At 39.8% G+C, this 18158-nt stretch overlaps 1 non-coding gene across 1 annotated transcript; it reads left to right on the forward strand.

Moving 5' to 3' along the window:
• The first annotated feature begins 1018 nt into the window (after positions 1-1018).
• On the forward strand, positions 1019-1126 carry LOC112774715 (small nucleolar RNA R71). Its single transcript, XR_003189181.1, has one exon. It is a non-coding gene; the product is annotated as a small nucleolar RNA R71 (small nucleolar RNA).
• The last annotated feature ends 17032 nt before the right edge of the window (positions 1127-18158 follow it).

Here is an 18158-nt window from a genome sequence, read left to right on the forward strand (position 1 = left end):
TTTGGCATTCAGCTTCATGATTGCACCAAGAAACTTGGCAGTTTGCTCTTCAGTAACATCCTCATTCTCTTCAGAAGAGGAATACTCATCTGAGCTTATGAAGGGCATAAGGAGGTTCAATGGAATCTCTATGGTCTCTAGATGAGCCTCAGAGTCCTTTGGTTCCTCAGAGGGAAGCTCCTTATTGATCACTGGACGTCCCAGGAGGTCTTCCTCCTTGGGATTTGCGTCTTCCTCTCCCTCTTTGGGTTCGGCCATGGTGCTTATGTCAATGGCCTTGCACTCTCCTTTTGGATTCTCTTCTGTATTGCTTGGGAGAGTACTTGGAGGGATTTCAGTGATCCTTTTACTCAGCTGGCCCACTTGTGCTTCCAAATTTCTAATGGAAGACCTGGTTTCATTCATGAAACTCAAAGTGGCCTTGGATAGATCAGAGACTAGATTTGCTAAATTAGAAGCATTTTGTTCAGAGTTCTCTGTCTGTTGCTGAGTGGATGATGGAAAAGGTTTATTATTGTTAAACCTGTTTCTTCCACCATTATTAAAGCCTTGTTGAGGCTTTTGATCCTTCCATGAGAAATTTGGATGATTTCTCCATGATGAGTTATAGGTGTTTCCATAAGGTTCACCTAAATAATTTACCTCTGCTATTGCAGGGTTTTTCAGGATCATAAGCTTCTTCTTCAGAAGATGCCTCTTGAGTACTGTTGGATGCAGCTTGCATTCCATGCAGACTCTGAGAGATCATATTGACTTGCTGAGTCAATATTTTATTCTGAGCCAATATGGCATTCAGAGTATCAACTTCAAGAACTCCCTTCTTCATAGGTGTCCCATTACTCACAGGATTCCTTTCAGAAGTGTACATGAATTGGTTATTAGCAACCATGTCAATGAGTTCTTGAGCTTCTGCAGGCGTTTTCTTTAGGTGAATGGATCCACCTGCAAAAGTGTCCAGTGACATCTTTGATAGCTCAGATAAACCATCATAGAATATATCCAGGATGGTCCATTCTGAAAGCATGTTAGAAGGACACTTTTTGGTCAACTGTTTGTATCTTTCCCAAGCTTCATAGAGGGATTCACCTTCTTTCTGTCTGAAGGTTTGAACATCATCTCTAAGCTTGCTCAGCTTTTGAGGAGGAAAGTACTTGGCTAAGAAAGCCGTGACCAGCTTATCCCAAGAGTTCAGGCTGTCTTTGGGTTGAGAATCCAACCATAATCTAGCTCTGTCTCTTACAGCAAAAGGGAAAAGCATGAGCCTGTAGACTTCAGGATCTACTCCATTAGTCTTAACAGTATCACATATCTGCAAGAATTCAGTTAAGAACTGAAAAGGATCTTCAGATGGAAGTCCATGAAACTTGCAGTTCTGCTGCATCAGAGAAACTAATTGAGGTTTCAGCTCAAAGTTGTTTGCTCCAATGGCAGGAATGGAGATGCTTCTTCCATGTAAATTGGAATTAGGTGCAGTAAAGTCACCAAGCATCTTCCTTACATTATTATTATTTTCGGCTGCCATCTCCTCTTCCTGTTCGAAAATTTCTGAAAGGTTATCTCTGGATTGTTGTATTTTAGCTTCTCTTAATTTTCTCTTCAGAGTCCTTTCAGGTTCTGGATCTGCTTCCACAAGAATATTCTTATCCTTGCTCCTGCTCATATGACAAAGAAGAGGGCATAGAAAAATAATAATAATAATAGAGATCCTTTATACCACAGTATAGGGATCCCTGTGTGAGTAGAAGAAGAGGGGGGGACAAAGAATGTAATATAATGGAAGAAACACAACTGTGAGGATGGCAGAGATGTGAGATGAGATGTTAGTAGATGAATAAATAAATAGAATAAGATGGGAGAGGGAGAATTTTCGAAAAATATTTTTGAAAAAGAGTTAGTGATTTTCGAAAATGGTTTTTGAAAAATGTTAGTATTTTTCGAAAATTTTTATTTAAAAATTAAAATAATAAATTAAAAAGAAATTTTGAAAAAGGGGGAAGATATTTTCGAAAATGAGAGAGAGAGAGTTAGTTAGGTAGTTTTGAAAAAGTTAAGAAACAAACAAAAAGTTAGTTAGTTAGTTGAAACAAATTTGGAAATCAATTTTGAAAAGATAAGAAGTTAGGAAGTTAGAGAAGATATTTTGAAATCAAATTTTTTGAAAAAGATAAGAAGATATTTTTGAAAAGATATGATAGAAATTAGTTTTTGAAAAAGATTTGATATTTAAAATCTCAATTAATGACTTGATTCACAAGAAATCACAAGATATGATTCTAGAACTTAAAGTTTGAATCTTTCTTAACAAGCAAGTAACAAACTTCAAATTTTGAATCAAAACATTAATTGTTATTGTTATTTTCAAAAATTTGGTATAAAAATAAGAAAAAGATTTTTGAAAAAAATTTTTGGAATTTTCGAAAATAACTAAGAATTTTTTAAAAAGATTTGATTTTTGAAAAAGATTTTGAAAAAGATAAGATTTTCAAATTGAAAATTTGATTTGACTCATTGATGAGCGGATATTTTATACGCTTTTTGGGGATACTTTCATATAGTTTTGAGTATGTTCTAGTTAGTTTTTAGTTTATTTCCAGTAGTTTTTAGGAAAAATTCATATTTCTGGACTTTACTATGAGTTGTGTGTTTTTCTGTAATTTCAGGTATTTTTCTGGCTGAAATTGAAGGAGCTGAGCAAAAATCTGATTCAGGCTGAAAAAGGACTGCTGATGCTGTTGGATTCTGACCTCCCTGCACTCAAATTGGATTTTCTGGAGCTACAGAACTTGAAATGGCATGCTTCCAATTGCATTGGAAATTAGACATCCAGGGCTTTCCAGCAATATATAATAGTCCATACTTTGCACAAGGATAGACGACGTAAACTGGCGTTCAACGCCAGTCCTATGCCCAATTCTGGCGTCCAGCGCCAGAAAAGGATCAAAAACTGGAGTTGAACGCCCAAACTGGCACAAAAACTGGCGTTCAACTCCACAAATGGCCTCTGCACGTGAATTGCTTAAAGTCTCAGCCCCAGCACACACCAAGTGGGCCCCAGCACACCAAGTGGGCCCCAGAAGTGGATCTCTGCATCATCCATCATAGTCCACTCATATTTTGTAACCCTAGGCTACTGGTTTAGTATTTAAACAACTTTTAGAGACTTATTTTGTATCTCATGACATTTCAGATCTAAACTTTGTATTCTCTGATGGCATGAGTCTCTAAACCCCATTGTTGGGGGTGAGGAGCTCTGCTGTGTCTCGATGAATTAATGCAAGTATTTCTGTTTTCCATTCAAACACGCTTGTTCCTATCTAAGATGTTCATTCGCGCTTAACTGTGATGGAGGTGATGATCTGTGACACTCATCACCTTCCTCAAACCATGAACGTGTGCCTGACAACCACCTCCGTTCTATATACGATTGAATGAGTATCTCTTAGATTCCTTAATCAGAATCTCCGTGGTATAAACTAGAACTGATGGCAGCATTCATGAGAATCTGGAAAGTCTAAACCTTGTCTGTGGTATTCCGAGTAGGATTCAAGGATTGAATGACTGTGACGAGCTTCAGACTCTTGAAGGCTGGGCGTTAGTGACAGACGCAAAAGGATAGTAAATCCTATTCCAACCGGATCGAGAACCAACCGGTGATTAGCCGTGCTGTGACAGAGCGCGTGAGCGTAGCTTTCACTGGGAGGACGGAAGGTAGCCATTGACAACGGTGATCCACCAACACACAGCTTGCCATAGGGGGACGTGCGTGCGTGAACAAGAAGACAGAGGAAAGCAGAGATTCAGAAGACAAAGCATCTCCAAAACTCCAACATATTCTCCATTACTGCACAACAAGTAATTTTTAATTTATGCTCTACTGGTTACTCACAATTCAATTGATAAACATAATTGACTTCCTGACTAAGATTTACAAGATAACCATAGATTGCTTCAAACCAACAATCTCCGTGGGATTCGACCCTTACTCACGTAAGGTATTACTTGGACGACCCAGTGCACTTGCTGGTCATGTGTGCGAAATTGTAAGAGAGTAACAATTTTGTGCACCAAGTTTTTGGCGCCGTTGCCGGGGATTGTTCGTGTTTGAACAACTGACGGATTATTTTGTTGCTTAGATTAGGAAAAATCTTTCTCTTTTTGGTTTAGAGTCTTTTATTATTTATCCCTTGTTAAAATACTTTAAACTTATAGCTCAGTTATTTAGAACGTGGTGTTTATGTTCATGATAATTGGCTATCATATTTTTAAAACCTTTTTCAAAAATAATTTTTCTATTAAATCCTGTGCCAAAATTTAAGTTTGGTGTTTTCAAAAATAATCTTTCTTAAAATTTTTGAAAGTCCCATAACTCATTTGGCTAGAGCGTTAATCTGTGTTCTTGGTAATTGGGTTAGAATCTTTTATACTCTTTTCAAAACCTTCTTTTTCAAAAATATTTTTTCTATTAAATCTTGTGCCAAACTTTAAGTTTGGTGTTTTCTTGTTGATTTCCCTTTGGTTTTCGAAAATTTTGGTTTGGTTTTCTAAAAATTTTAAGTTTGGTGTTCTTCCTTCATGTTCTTGTGTTCTTGTGAGTCTTCAAAGTGTTCTTGAGTTTCCTTGTGTCTTGATCTTAAAATTTTTAAGTTTGGTGTTCCTTGGTGTTTTCCCTCCAAAATTTTCAAAAACAAGGAGCATTAGATCTAAAAATTTTAAATCTTGTATTATCTTATTGTTTTTCTCTCTCCTCACTAAATTCAAAAATATCTTTTCAAAATATCTCTTCTAACTTCCTAACTTCTTATCTTTTCAAAATTTGTTTCAACTAACCAACTAACTTTTTGTTTGATTCTTAACTTTTTCAAAACTACCTAACTAACCCTCTCTCTCTCTAATTTTCGAAAATATCTCCCCTCTTTTTCAAAAATTTCTTTTTTTTAACTAATTAATTTTTATTTTCTTTTACGAAAAAAAAAAATTTTTTTATTTCAAAATTCAAATTCTTTTTAGTTATTTTATTTTATTTGAGTATTTACTTCTTATAAAATAAAATAAATAAAAAGATAAATCAGTCCAAGTTATATCCATATATCCATCATGGACATAAGTGGAGATGGACAGTCCAGGAGGACTTTGGGGTCATATTCTAACCCCTCTACTGCTTCATATGGGAGTAGCATATGCATACCCTCCATTGGAGTTAGTAGCTTTGAGTTGAATCCTCAGCTCATTATCATGGTGCAGCAAAGTTGCCAGTATTCCGGTCTTCCACAGGAAGAACCTACAGAGTTTCTGGCACAATTTTTACAAATTGCTGACACAGTACATGATAAGGAAATAGATCAGGATGTCTACAGACTATTACTGTTTCCATTTGCTGTAAAAGATCAAGCTAAGAGGTGGTTAAATAACCAACCTAAGGCCAGCATAAGAACATGGAAACAGCTGACAGAAAAATTCCTGAATCAGTATTTTCCTCCAAAAAGGATGACACAGCTAAGGCTGGACATCCAAGGCTTTAAACAAGGAGATAATGAATCTCTTTATGATGCCTGGGAGAGATACAGAGAGATGCTACGAAAATGCCCCTCTGAAATGTTTTCAGAGTGGGTTCAGTTAGACATCTTCTACTATGGGCTTGCAGAAGGAGCTCAGATGTCTTTAGATTACTCAGCTGGTGGATCTATCCATATGAGAAAGACAATTGAAGAGGCTCAAGAGCTCATTGATACAGTTGCCAGGAATCAGCATCTGTATCTAAGCAGCAACCCTTCCATGAATGAAGAGGTTAAAACAGTAACTGCTGAATTCAGTACTGTAAAACAAGCTGTTGAATTCAATCAGCAATTGGATTTTCTAACAAAGCAGCTAGCTGAATTCAAGGATAGGCTACAGGAGACAAGGATAGCTAATATACATATGGACGAACAGTTTAAGCAAACAAAGCAGCAGCTATCAAGGCAAATAGCAGAAGAATGCCAAGCAGTTCAATTAAGAAGTGGGAAAACATTAAATACCCCACCTCAAGGCATCAAAAATTCAAGAAATGAGCGACCCACCAAAGATTCACCTGAGGACAGTAAGAGCCCAGGGAAAAATAATTCTGGCACTAAAACGCCAGAAAATGGGTGGAAGGTTGGCGCTGAACGCCCAAACCATGCCTAAAACTGGCGTTCAGCGCCAGAAACAAGGCAGGATTGGCGTTCAACGCCAGAAATGGGCAAGAATCTGGCGTTGAACACCCAAATGGGGCAGAATCCAGCGTTGAACGCCCAACAGGGGCACATTTCTGGCGTTCAGGCGCCAGGAACAGACAGTGAGCTGGCGTCTAACGTCACTCCAGCTTCTGACTCTGGCATTCAATTGCCAGTGAGGGATCAGACACACACAAGTGCTGACAACAACCCCTCTAAAAAGGCTTCTTTAACCACTAAGGTTGAGGAATATAAAGCCAAGATACCTTATCCTCAAAAACTCCGGAAAGAGGAGCAGGATAAGCAATTTGCTCGCTTTGTAGATTATCTAAGGACTCTTGAAATAAAGATTCCTTTTGCAGAGGCACTTGAGCAAATACCTTCTTATGCCAAGTTCATGAAAGAGATCTTGAGCCATAAAAAGGAGTGGAGAGAAACAGAAAGAGTTCTCCTCACTGAAGAATGCAGTGCAGTCATTCTGAAAAGCTTTCCTGAAAAGCTTAAAGACCCTGGGAGTTTTCTGATACCATGCATATTGGAAGGTGATTGCACCAAGACAGCCTTATGCGATCTTGGGGCAAGCATCAACCTAATACCTGCATCCACTATCAGGAGGCTTGGCTTAACTGAAGAAGTTAAACCAACCCGGATATGTCTCCAACTTACTGATGGTTCCACTAAATACCCATCAGGCGTGATTGAGGACATGATTGTCAGAGTTGGGCCATTCGCCTTTCCCACTGACTTTGTTGTGCTGGAAATGGAGGAGCACAAGAGTGCTACTCTCATTCTAGGAAGGCCCTTCCTAGCAACTGGACGATCCCTCATTGACGTCCAACAGGGGGAAATAACCCTAAGAGTCAACGATGACGAGTTCAAGTTGAACACTGTCAAAGCCATGCAGCATCCAGACACATCAACAGACTGCATGAAAGTTGACCTTATTGACTCTTTGGTAGAAGAGATCAACATGGCTGAGAGTCTCGAATCAGAGTTGGAAGACATCTTTAAAGATGTTCAGCCTGATTTGGAGGATTCAGGGGACATGAAAGAGCCTCTGAACTTTCTTCTGAAAGAGGAAAAACCTCCTAAACCAGAGCTCAAGCCACTGCCACCATCCTTGAAATATGCATTTCTAGGAGAAGGTGACACTTTTCCAGTGATCATAAGCTCTGCTTTAAATTCACAGGAAGAGGAAGCACTTATTCAAGTGCTAAGGACACACAAGACAGCTCTTGGGTGGTCCATAGGTGACCTTAAAGGCATAAGCCCAGCTAGATGCATGCACAAAATCCTATTGGAGGATAATGCCAAACCAGTGGTTCAACCACAGAGGCGGCTAAATCCAGCCATGAAGGAAGTAGTGCAGAAAGAGGTCACCAAATTACTAGAGGCTGGGATTATTTATCCCATTTCTGATAGCCCCTGGGTGAGCCCTGTTCAAGTCGTCCCAAAAAGGGAGGCATGACAGTGATTCATAATGAAAAAAATGAACTGGTTCCTACAAGAACAGTTACAGGGTGGCGCATGTGTATTGACTACAGAAGGCTCAATACAGCCACCAGAAAGGATCATTTTCCTTTACCATTCATAGACCAGATGCTAGAGAGACTAGCAGGTCATGATTATTACTGCTTTTTGGATGGCTACTCAGGCTATAACCAGATTGCAGTAGATCCCCAGGATCAAGAGAAAACAACATTCACATGTCCATCCGGAGTGTTTGCTTATAGAAGGATGCCCTTTGGGCTATGCAATGCACCTGCAACCTTCCAGAGATGCATGCTCTCTATTTTCTCTGATATGGTGGAAAAATTTCTGGAAGTCTTCATGGATGACTTCTCAGTATATGGAGACTCATTCAGCTCCTGTCTTGAGCACCTAAAACTTGTTCTGAAAAGATGCCAAGAAACCAACCTAGTTTTAAACTGGGAAAAGTGTCACTTCATGGTGACTGAAGGAATTGTTCTTGGGCATAAAATCTCAAACAAGGGAATAGAGGTGGATCAAGCAAAAATAGAGGTAATTGAAAAATTACCACCACCTGCCAATGTTAAGGCAATCAGAAGCTTTCTGGGGCATGCAGGATTCTATAGGAGGTTTATAAAGGATTTTTCAAAAATCGCAAAACCTCTAAGCAATCTGCTAGCTGCTGACACGCCATTTGTGTTTGACACAGAGTGCCTGCAGGCGTTTGAAACGCTGAAAGCTAAGCTGGTCACAGCACCAGTCATTTCTGCACCAGACTGGACATTACCATTTGAGCTAATGTGTGATGCCAGTGATCATGCCATTGGTGCAGTATTGGGACAGAGGCATGACAAGCTTCTGCATGTCATTTATTATGCCAGTCGCGTTTTAAATGATGCCCAGAAAAATTACACAACCACAGAAAAGGAATTACTTGCAGTGGTTTACGCCATTGACAAGTTCAGATCCTACTTAGTAGGATCAAAGGTGATTGTGTACACTGACCATGCTGCTCTTAAGTATCTACTCACAAAGCAGGATTCAAAACCCAGGCTCATCAGATGGGTATTGCTTCTGCAAGAGTTTGATATAGAAATAAGAGACAGAAAAGGGACAGAGAACCAAGTAGCTGATCATCTGTCCCGGATAGAGCCAGTGGAAGGGACGTCCCTCCCCTTCCTTGAGATCTCTGAGACGTTCCCCGATGAGCATCTATTTGCCATTCAGGAAGCACCATGGTTTGCCGATATTGCAAACTATAAAGCTGCAAGGTTCATACCCAAGGAGTACAATAGAATACAAAAAAAGAAACTAATTACTGATGCAAAGTACTACTTGTGGGATGAGCCCTATCTCTTTAAGAGATGTGCAGATGGAATTATTCGTAGGTGTGTCCCCAGAGAAGAAGCACAGAGAATCCTATGGCATTGCCATGGATCTCAATATGGAGGCCATTTCGGAGGTGAGCGAACAGCCACCAAGGTTCTCCAATGTGGCTTCTATTGGCCCATACTCTATAGAGATTCCCGAGAGTTTGTACGTAATTGTGACAGTTGCCAAAGAGCTGGTAATCTACCTCATGGTTACGCCATGCCTCAACAAGGAATCTTGGAAATAGAGTTGTTTGATGTATGGGGAATTGACTTCATGGGACCTTTCCCACCATCATACTCAAACACTTATATTCTGGTGGCAGTTGACTATGTATCAAAATGGGTTGAGGCTATTGCCACACCCACCAATGATACTAAAACAGTGCTGAAGTTCCTCCAGAAACATATCTTTAGCAGGTTTGGTGTCCCTAGAGTGTTAATCAGTGATGGGGGCACTCACTTCTGCAATAAACAGCTTTACTCTGCCATGGTTCGGTATGGAATTCGCCACAAAGTGGCCACTCCATATCATCCACAAACCAACGGGCAAGATGAAGTCTCTAACAGAGAATTAAAGAGAATCCTGGAACGGACAGTAAATACCCGTAGAAAGGATTGGGCAAGGAGCTTGGATGATGCTCTGTGGGCTTACAGAACAGCATTCAAGACCCCTATAGGGACCTCTCCATACCAACTCGTGTATGGTAAGGCATGCCACTTGCCCGTGGAACTGGAACATAAGGCCTACTGGGCAACCAGATTCCTAAACTTAGATGCCAAATTAGCAGGAGAAAAACGATTGCTCTAGCTAAATGAGCTAGAGGAATTCAGATTCACAGCTTTCGAAAATGCCAAGCTTTATAAAGAAAAATAAAAAAAATGGCATGACAGAAAGCTGTCATCTAGAATCTTTGAACCAGGACAGAAGGTCCTGTTGTTTAACTCTAGACTTAGGCTATTCCCCGGGAAACTGAAATCCCGGTGGAGGGGACCATACGTGATTACAAGTGTGTCACCATATGGTTACGTGGAGCTTCAAGATATTGATTCTGATAAGAAGTTCATTGTCAATGGACAAAGAATCAAGCATTATCTTGAAGGCAACATTGAGCAAGAATGCTCAAGGCTGAAGCTAGATTAAAAGCTCAGCAAGGTCCAGCTAAAGACAATAAAGAAGCGCTTTCTGGGAGGCAACCCAGCCATGGGGCATTAATCCTCTAAGCATTTCTGCCCTATTTTTATTTTTATTTGTTTATATAAAGTTCACTGACACTAAGGTACAGAATCATTTGTATAAGTTTACAGGGTTACAGAAGGAATTTGCACACAAAACAGAGAAAGGGAGCTCAATGGCAAGAAAACGCCAGTAAACGGGCATTTTGGGCGTTCAGCGCCCAAAATGGGCATCCACTGGGCGCTGAACGCCAGTAATGGCAGCAATTGGGCGTTCAACGCCAGAAATGGCCACCCACTGGGCGTTGAACGCCAGGAATGACAGCAAGTGGGCGCTGAACGCCCAGGAGATCAGCATTTGGGCGCTGAACGCCCAAAACAAGCAGTGTTTGGGCGTTCAAACGCCAGGAAGCCAGGGAGGAGCCAAATCCATTTATCCCACACGTATTTCCATTCTAATTTATAATTTTATGATTCAATACATGATTTTATTTACATAAACATGTCAAGAACCCTGATTTCTAAAAATCCTACTTTCAAAATATCAAATGTATCTTAATTCATAAGCACACACCCTCTTTGCAAATTCAATCCAACTCTTTTCAAATCTTTTCCAAAAACAAATCTATCTTTTTCACTCTAAAAATCTTATCAATATCTTTTTCAAATCCTCATATTATCTTTTTCAAAATCCAAATTTATCTTTTTCAAAAATCTATCCTATCTTTTCAAAATCAAACTATATCTTCTATCTTATCTTTTTCAACTCAATCTTTTTATCTTATCTTTTCCAATTTTTCGAAAACCCACCCCCCCACCCCTTTAAATTGGGTTCGGCCTCCCCCCTCCTCCATCAACAAGTGCACCTCGATCTCCTTCTATCCCTCTCCTTTCTTTTCTTTTGCTTGAGGACAAGCAAACCTCTAAGTTTGGTGTGTTTATCCGAGATCACTAAGATCATGGCTCCCAAAGGAAAACAATCCACCCCAAGAGGCAAGAAAGAGAGCGTTCCAAAACCACTTTGGAATCAAGGGAAGTTCTTATCTAAAGAACATTCAGACCATTATCTTAAAGTAATGGGTCTGAGATCAGTGATCCCGGAAGTGAGATTCGATCTGAAAGAAGATGAATATCCGGAGATCCAGGAGCAAATTCGAATCAGGAACTGGGAAGTCCTAGCTAATCCTGAAACGAAAGTAGGAAGGAACATGGTCTAGGAGTTCTATGCTAATATGTGGCAGACTGACAAGCAAAGACTATCTGGAACAGCCTGCTACGAATTTCGGACCATGGTCAGGGGAAAGATTGTTCATACCACCCCTGACAAGATCAGAGAGATATTAAAGCTACCGCAGCTAAAGGATGATCCAGACTCCTTCAACAGGAGGATGATGAGAGCAGACATTGGCCTGGATAAGATTCTAGAGGACATCTGTATCCCTGGAGCCAGGTGGACCACCAACACAAAGGGCGTCCCAAATCAACTCAAGAGGGAGGATCTCAAACCAGTTGCCAGAGGATGGCTGGACTTCATTGGGCGTTCTCTGTTGTCCACCAGCAACCGTTCTGAAGTCACAGTTAAAAGAGCAGTGATGATTCATTGCATCATGATGGGAAAGGAAGTGGAGGTTCATCAGCTGATTTCAACAGAGCTCTATAAGATTGCTAACAAAAATTCAAGAGAGGCCAGGTTGGCTTATCCAAGCATGATTTCTCTGCTCTGCAAGGACGCTGGAGTCAAGATGGGAATAACTGAATATATCCTAATTGAAAAGTCAATCACCAAAGCATCAATGGAGAGACAACAAGCACAGGAGGAACATATCAAGAAGAGAGCACAGGAATTCCTCCCAGAGATTCCTCAAGCGGAATATTGGTTATATCTTGAGACGTCTGTCACCAAGATACAGGAAGCTATGGAGCAAATAATAAAACAACAGAAGGAACACAGTCAAATGCTGACCCATATGCTTAAAGAACAAGAGGAGCAGGGACGTGACTTAAGGGAACTGAAGCGCCAAAAGTCTTCTGTGATACCAAGCCTCCCAAGGATCAGAGGAACTCCCATACCCCCAGAATAAAGGTTGTTAATTTCCAATTTCTGCCTTAACTCTGTGACAGTGTCCTTATAAAAAAGTTTACCTTAGAAGTCATATAATAGTAATTAGTATCTATTTGATTTTATCTCCAATTAAGCTATAGTTTATTTTTCTCATCATCATTAAACATGAATAAAATAGTAGATCTTTTGAATAAGAAGCAAAAAAATTTCGAGTTTAAATAAAACAAATTCTAAGTGGTTAAATGTGGTGGCAATGCTTTCTGTCTTCTGAATGAATGCTTGAACAGTGCATATGTCTTTTGAATTTGTTGTTTAAGACTGTTAAATATGTTGGCTCTTGAAAGAATAATGAACATGAGACATGTTATTGATAATCTGAAAAATCATAAAAATGATTCTTGAAGCAAGAAAAAGCAGCAAAGAACAAAGCTTGCAGAAAAAAAAAAAAAAAAAAAAGAGAAAAGCAAGCAGAAAAAGCCAAAAGCTCTTAAAACCAAAAGGCAAGGGCAAATAAAAAGGATCCCAAGGCTTTGAGCATCAGTGGATAGGAGGGCCTAAAGAAATAAAATCCTGGTCTAAGCGGCTAAACCAAGCTGTCCCTAACCATGTGCTTGTGGCGTGAAGGTGTCAAGTGAAAACTTGAGACTGAGCGGTTAAAGTCAAGGTCCAAAGCAAAAAGAAGAGTGTGCTTAAGAACTCTGGACACCTCTAATTGGGGACTTTAGCAAAGCTGAGTCACAATCTGAAAAGGTTCACCCAGTTATGTGTCTGTGGCATTTATGTATCCGGTAGTAATACTGGAAAACAAGGTGCTTAGGGCCACGGCCAAGACTCATAAAGAAGCTGTATTCAAGAATCATCACACTGAACTAAGAGAATCAATAACACTATCTGAATTCTGAGTTCCTATAGATGCCAATCACTCTGAGCTTCAATGGATAAAGTGAGATGCCGAAACTGTTCAGAAGCAAAAAGCTACTAGTCCCGCTCATCTAATTAGGATCTGAGTTTCAATCAAAAACTCTGAGATAGTATTGCTTCTCAACCTATTAGTCTTCTATTTTATTTGTCTAGTTGCTTGAGGACAAGCAACAGTTTAAGTTTGGTGTTGTGATGAGCGGATATTTTATACGCTTTTTGGGGATACTTTCATATAGTTTTGAGTATGTTCTAGTTAGTTTTTAGTTTATTTCCAGTAGTTTTTAGGAAAAATTCATATTTCTGGACTTTACTATGAGTTGTGTGTTTTTCTATAATTTCAGGTATTTTTCTGGCTGAAATTGAAGGAGCTGAGCAAAAATCTGATTCAGGCTGAAAAAGGACTGTTGATGCTGTTGGATTCTGACCTCCCTGCACTCAAATTGGATTTTCTAGAGCTACAGAACTCGAAATGGCATGCTTCCAATTGCATTGGAAAGTAGACATCCAGGGCTTTCCAGCAATATATAATAGTCCATACTTTGCACAAGGATAGACGACATAAACTGGCGTTCAACGCCAGTCCTCTGCCCAATTCTGGCGTCCAGCGCCAGAAAAGGATCAAAAACTGGAGTTGAACGCCCAAACTGGCACAAAATTGGCGTTCAACTCCACAAATGGCCTCTGCACGTGAATTGCTTAAAGTCTCAGCCCCAGCACACACCAAGTGGGCCCCAGCACACCAAGTGGGCCCCAGAAGTGGATCTCTGCATCATCCATCATAGTCCACTCATATTTTGTAACCCTAGGCTACTGGTTTAGTATTTAAACAACTTTTAGAGACTTATTTTGTATCTCATGACATTTCAGATCTAAACTTTGTATTCTCTGATGGCATGAGTCTCTAAACCCCATTGTTGGGGGTGAGGAGCTCTGCTGTGTCTCGATGAATTAATGCAAGTATTTCTGTTTTCCATTCAAACACGCTTGTTCCTATCTAAGATGTTCATTCGCGCTTAACTGTGATGGAGGTGATGATCTGTGACACTCATCACCTTCCTCAAACCATGAACGTGTGCCTGACAACCACCTCCGTTCTATATACGATTGAATGAGTATCTCTTAGATTCCTTAATCAGAATCTCCGTGGTATAAACTAGAACTGATGGCAGCATTCATGAGAATCTGGAAAGTCTAAACCTTGTCTGTGGTATTCCGAGTAGGATTCAAGGATTGAATGACTGTGACGAGCTTCAGACTCTTGAAGGCTGGGCGTTAGTGACAGACGCAAAAGGATAGTAAATCCTATTCCAACCGGATCGAGAACCAACCGGTGATTAGCCGTGCTGTGACAGAGCGCGTGAGCGTAGTTTTCACTGGGAGGACGGAAGGTAGCCATTGACAACGGTGATCCACCAACACACAGCTTGCCATAGGGGGACGTGCGTGCGTGAACAAGAAGACAGAGGAAAGCAGAGATTCAGAAGACAAAGCATCTCCAAAACTCCAACATATTCTCCATTACTGCACAACAAGTAATTTTTAATTTATGCTCTACTGGTTACTCACAATTCAATTGATAAACATAATTGACTTCCTGACTAAGATTTACAAGATAACCATAGATTGCTTCAAACCAACAATCTCCGTGGGATTCGACCCTTACTCACGTAAGGTATTACTTGGACGACCCAGTGCACTTGCTGGTCATGTGTGCGAAATTGTAAGAGAGTAACAATTTTGTGCACCACTCATGAGAAACAATTTGATTTTAAAAATTTTTGAAAAAGTCAATCCAAATTTTTGAATTTGATGAGAGAAAAAGGGAAAGATATTTTTTTGATTTTTGAAATTTTTTTATGAAAAACATGAAAATTATGCAATGCATGAATTTTTTAGATCAAAACAATGAATGCATGCAATAATGCTATGAATGTCAAGATGAACACCAAGAACATTATGAAGATCATGATGAACATCAAGAACACATTTTTGAAAAATTTTTAATGCAAAGAAAACATGTAAGACACCAAACTTAGAAATCTTTCATGTTTAGACTCTAACAAATGAAAAACGCACATGAAAAACAACTAAAGATGCAAAACAAGAAAACATCAAGATCAAACAAGAAGACTTACCAAGAACAACTTGAAGATCATGAAGAACACTATGAATGCATGATATTTTCGAAAAATGCAAGATGCATATGCAATTGACACCAAACTTATGATATGACTCAAGACTCAAACAAGAAACAGAAAAATATTTTTGATTTTCATGATTTTCTAATTTTTTTGGATTTTTTCGAAAATTATTTGAAAAAGAAAAATAAGGGTTCCAAAATTTTTAATATGAATTCCAGGAATCTTGCATTCTTAGTCTAAAGCTTCAGTCCAGGAATTAGACATGGCTCACTAGCCAGCCAAGCTTTCAATGAAAGCTCCGGTCCAAAACACTAGACATGGCCAATGGCCAGCCAAGCTTCAGCATGTAATTCAGACATGACACGCCTGACATACTCATTCCCAAAGGAATTAGACATGGCTTTACAGCCAGCCAGGCTTCAACATGCTTCATGAAACACTAGAATTCATTCTTAAAAATTTTGAAGAAAAATAATATTTTTGAAAATATTTTTTTATTTATTTACGAAAACAGATGAGAAAATTTTAGAAATATTTTTGAAAATTTTTTTTTTTTGAAAAGAAAACAAAAAGAAAATTACCTAATCTGAGCAACAGGATGAACCGTCAGTTGTCCAAACTCGAACACTCCCCGGCAACGGCGCCAAAAACTTGGTGCACAAAATTGTGATGTCCAGGCTTGAACAATCCCTGGCAACGTGAGCAACTTGGTACGCGTAATCGTGATTACACTTTAATTATGTAAAATTCATGGCTCTTTCTTTCCCTGGCAATGGCGCCAAGAACATGGTGCCAATACCATGGTTCACAACTTCGATACAACTAACCAGCAAGTGCACTGGGTCGTCCAAGTAATACCTTACGTGAGTAAGGGTCGAATCCCACGGAGATTGTTGGTATGAAGCAAGCTATGGTCACCTTGTAAATCTCAGTCAGGCGGATATAAAATAATTATGGAGTTTTCGTATAATAAATAATAGAATAGGGATAGAGGTACTTATGTAAATCATTGGTAGGAATTTCAGATAAGCGAATGGAGATGCTTTTCGTTCCTCTGAACCTCTGCTTTCCTGCTATCTTCATCCAATCAGTCTTACTCCTTTCCATGGCTGGCTTTATGCAAGGGCATCACCGTTGTCAGTGGCTACATCCCCTCCTCTCAGTGAAAAATATGCTCACATGCTCTGTCACAGCACGGCTAATCATCTGTCGATTCTCGATCATGCTGGAATAGGATTCACCCTCCTTTTGCGTCTGTCACTAACGCCCAACAATCGCGAGTTTGAAGCTCGTCACAGTCATTCAATCATTGAATCCTACTCGGAATACCACAGACAAGGTTTAGACTTTCCGGATTCTCTTGAATGCCGCCATCATTCTAGCTTACGCCACGAAGATTCTGGTTAGGAGATCTAAGAGATATTCATTCTAGCTTATTTCATGTAGAACGGAGGTGTTTGTCAGGCACGTGTTCATAGGGGAGAATGGTGATGAGCGTCACACATAATCATCACCTTCATCACGTTCTTGGGTGCGAATGGATATCTTAGAAGCGAAATAAGATGAATTGAATAGAAAACAGTAGTACTTTGCATTAATCTTTGAGGAACAGCAGAGCTCCACACCTTAATCTATGGAGTGTAGAAACTCTACCGTTAAAAATACATAAGTGAAGGTCCAGGCATGGCCGAGATGGCCAGCCCCCTGATCTAAGAACTATGCGTTCAAAGATGATCCTAAGATCCTAAGATGATCAAAAGATGCCTAATACAATAGTAAAAGGTCCTATTTATAATAAACTAGCTACTAGGGTTTACATGAGTAAGTAATTGATGCATAAATCCACTTCCGGGGCCCACTTGGTGTGTGCTTGGGCTGAGCTTTAAGTGTTGCACATGTAGAGGCCATTTGTGGAGTTGAACGCCAGGTTTTGATCCATTTCTGGCGTTCAACTCTGGTTTTGGATCCTTTTCTGGCGCTGGACGCCAGATTTGGGCAGAAAACTGGCGCTGAACGCCAGTTTACGTCGTCTATTCTTGGCCAAAGTATGGACTATTATATATTTCTGGAAAGCCCTGGATGTCTACTTTCCAACGCAATTAGAAGCGCGCCATTTCGAGTTCTGTAGCTCCAGAAAATCCACTTTGAGTGCAGGGAGGTCAGAATCCAACAGCATCAGCAGTCCTTCTTCAACCTCTGAATCTGATTTCTGCTCAAGTCCCTCAATTTCAGGCAGAAAATACCTGAAATCACAGAAAAACACACAAACTCATAGTAAAGTCCAAAAATATGAATTTAACATAAAAACTAATGAAAACATCCCTAAAAGTAACTAGATCCTACTAAAAACATACTAAAAACAATGCCAAAAAGCGTATAAATTATCCGCTCATCAATAAGGCAAGTATTGGATGGAAGAAATGAATAAGAAAGCATGCAAGTGGAGAATTCATGAAGAAATGAGCAAAATGGAGAATTGAGGGCCACACGCACGCGACATGCACGCGTACGCGTGTATTGAAGATTCGCAAGCCACGCGCACGCGTGACGTTCGGCACCTGACCCACTTAAAGTGACATCGCTGGAGGCGATTTCTGAGCTGTCCAGGCCCAAATCCAACTCGTTTCTGAGGGTATTTCATGCAGAATTCAAGCTTGAGCAAAGGGGGAGCACTTAGTTAGTCATGATGACCCTTTAGTTAGTTTTCTAGAGAGAGAAGCTCCCTCTTCTCTCTAGAATTAGGTTAGGATTAGGTTAATTTCTCTTAGATCTAGATTTGATTACTTGATTTCATCTTGTTTCCTCTACAATATCTTATTTCTACACT

This window comes from Arachis hypogaea, chromosome 18 (genome assembly GCF_003086295.3).
Source record: "Arachis hypogaea cultivar Tifrunner chromosome 18, arahy.Tifrunner.gnm2.J5K5, whole genome shotgun sequence".
In the NCBI taxonomy this organism is placed as follows: Eukaryota; Viridiplantae; Streptophyta; class Magnoliopsida; order Fabales; family Fabaceae; genus Arachis; species Arachis hypogaea.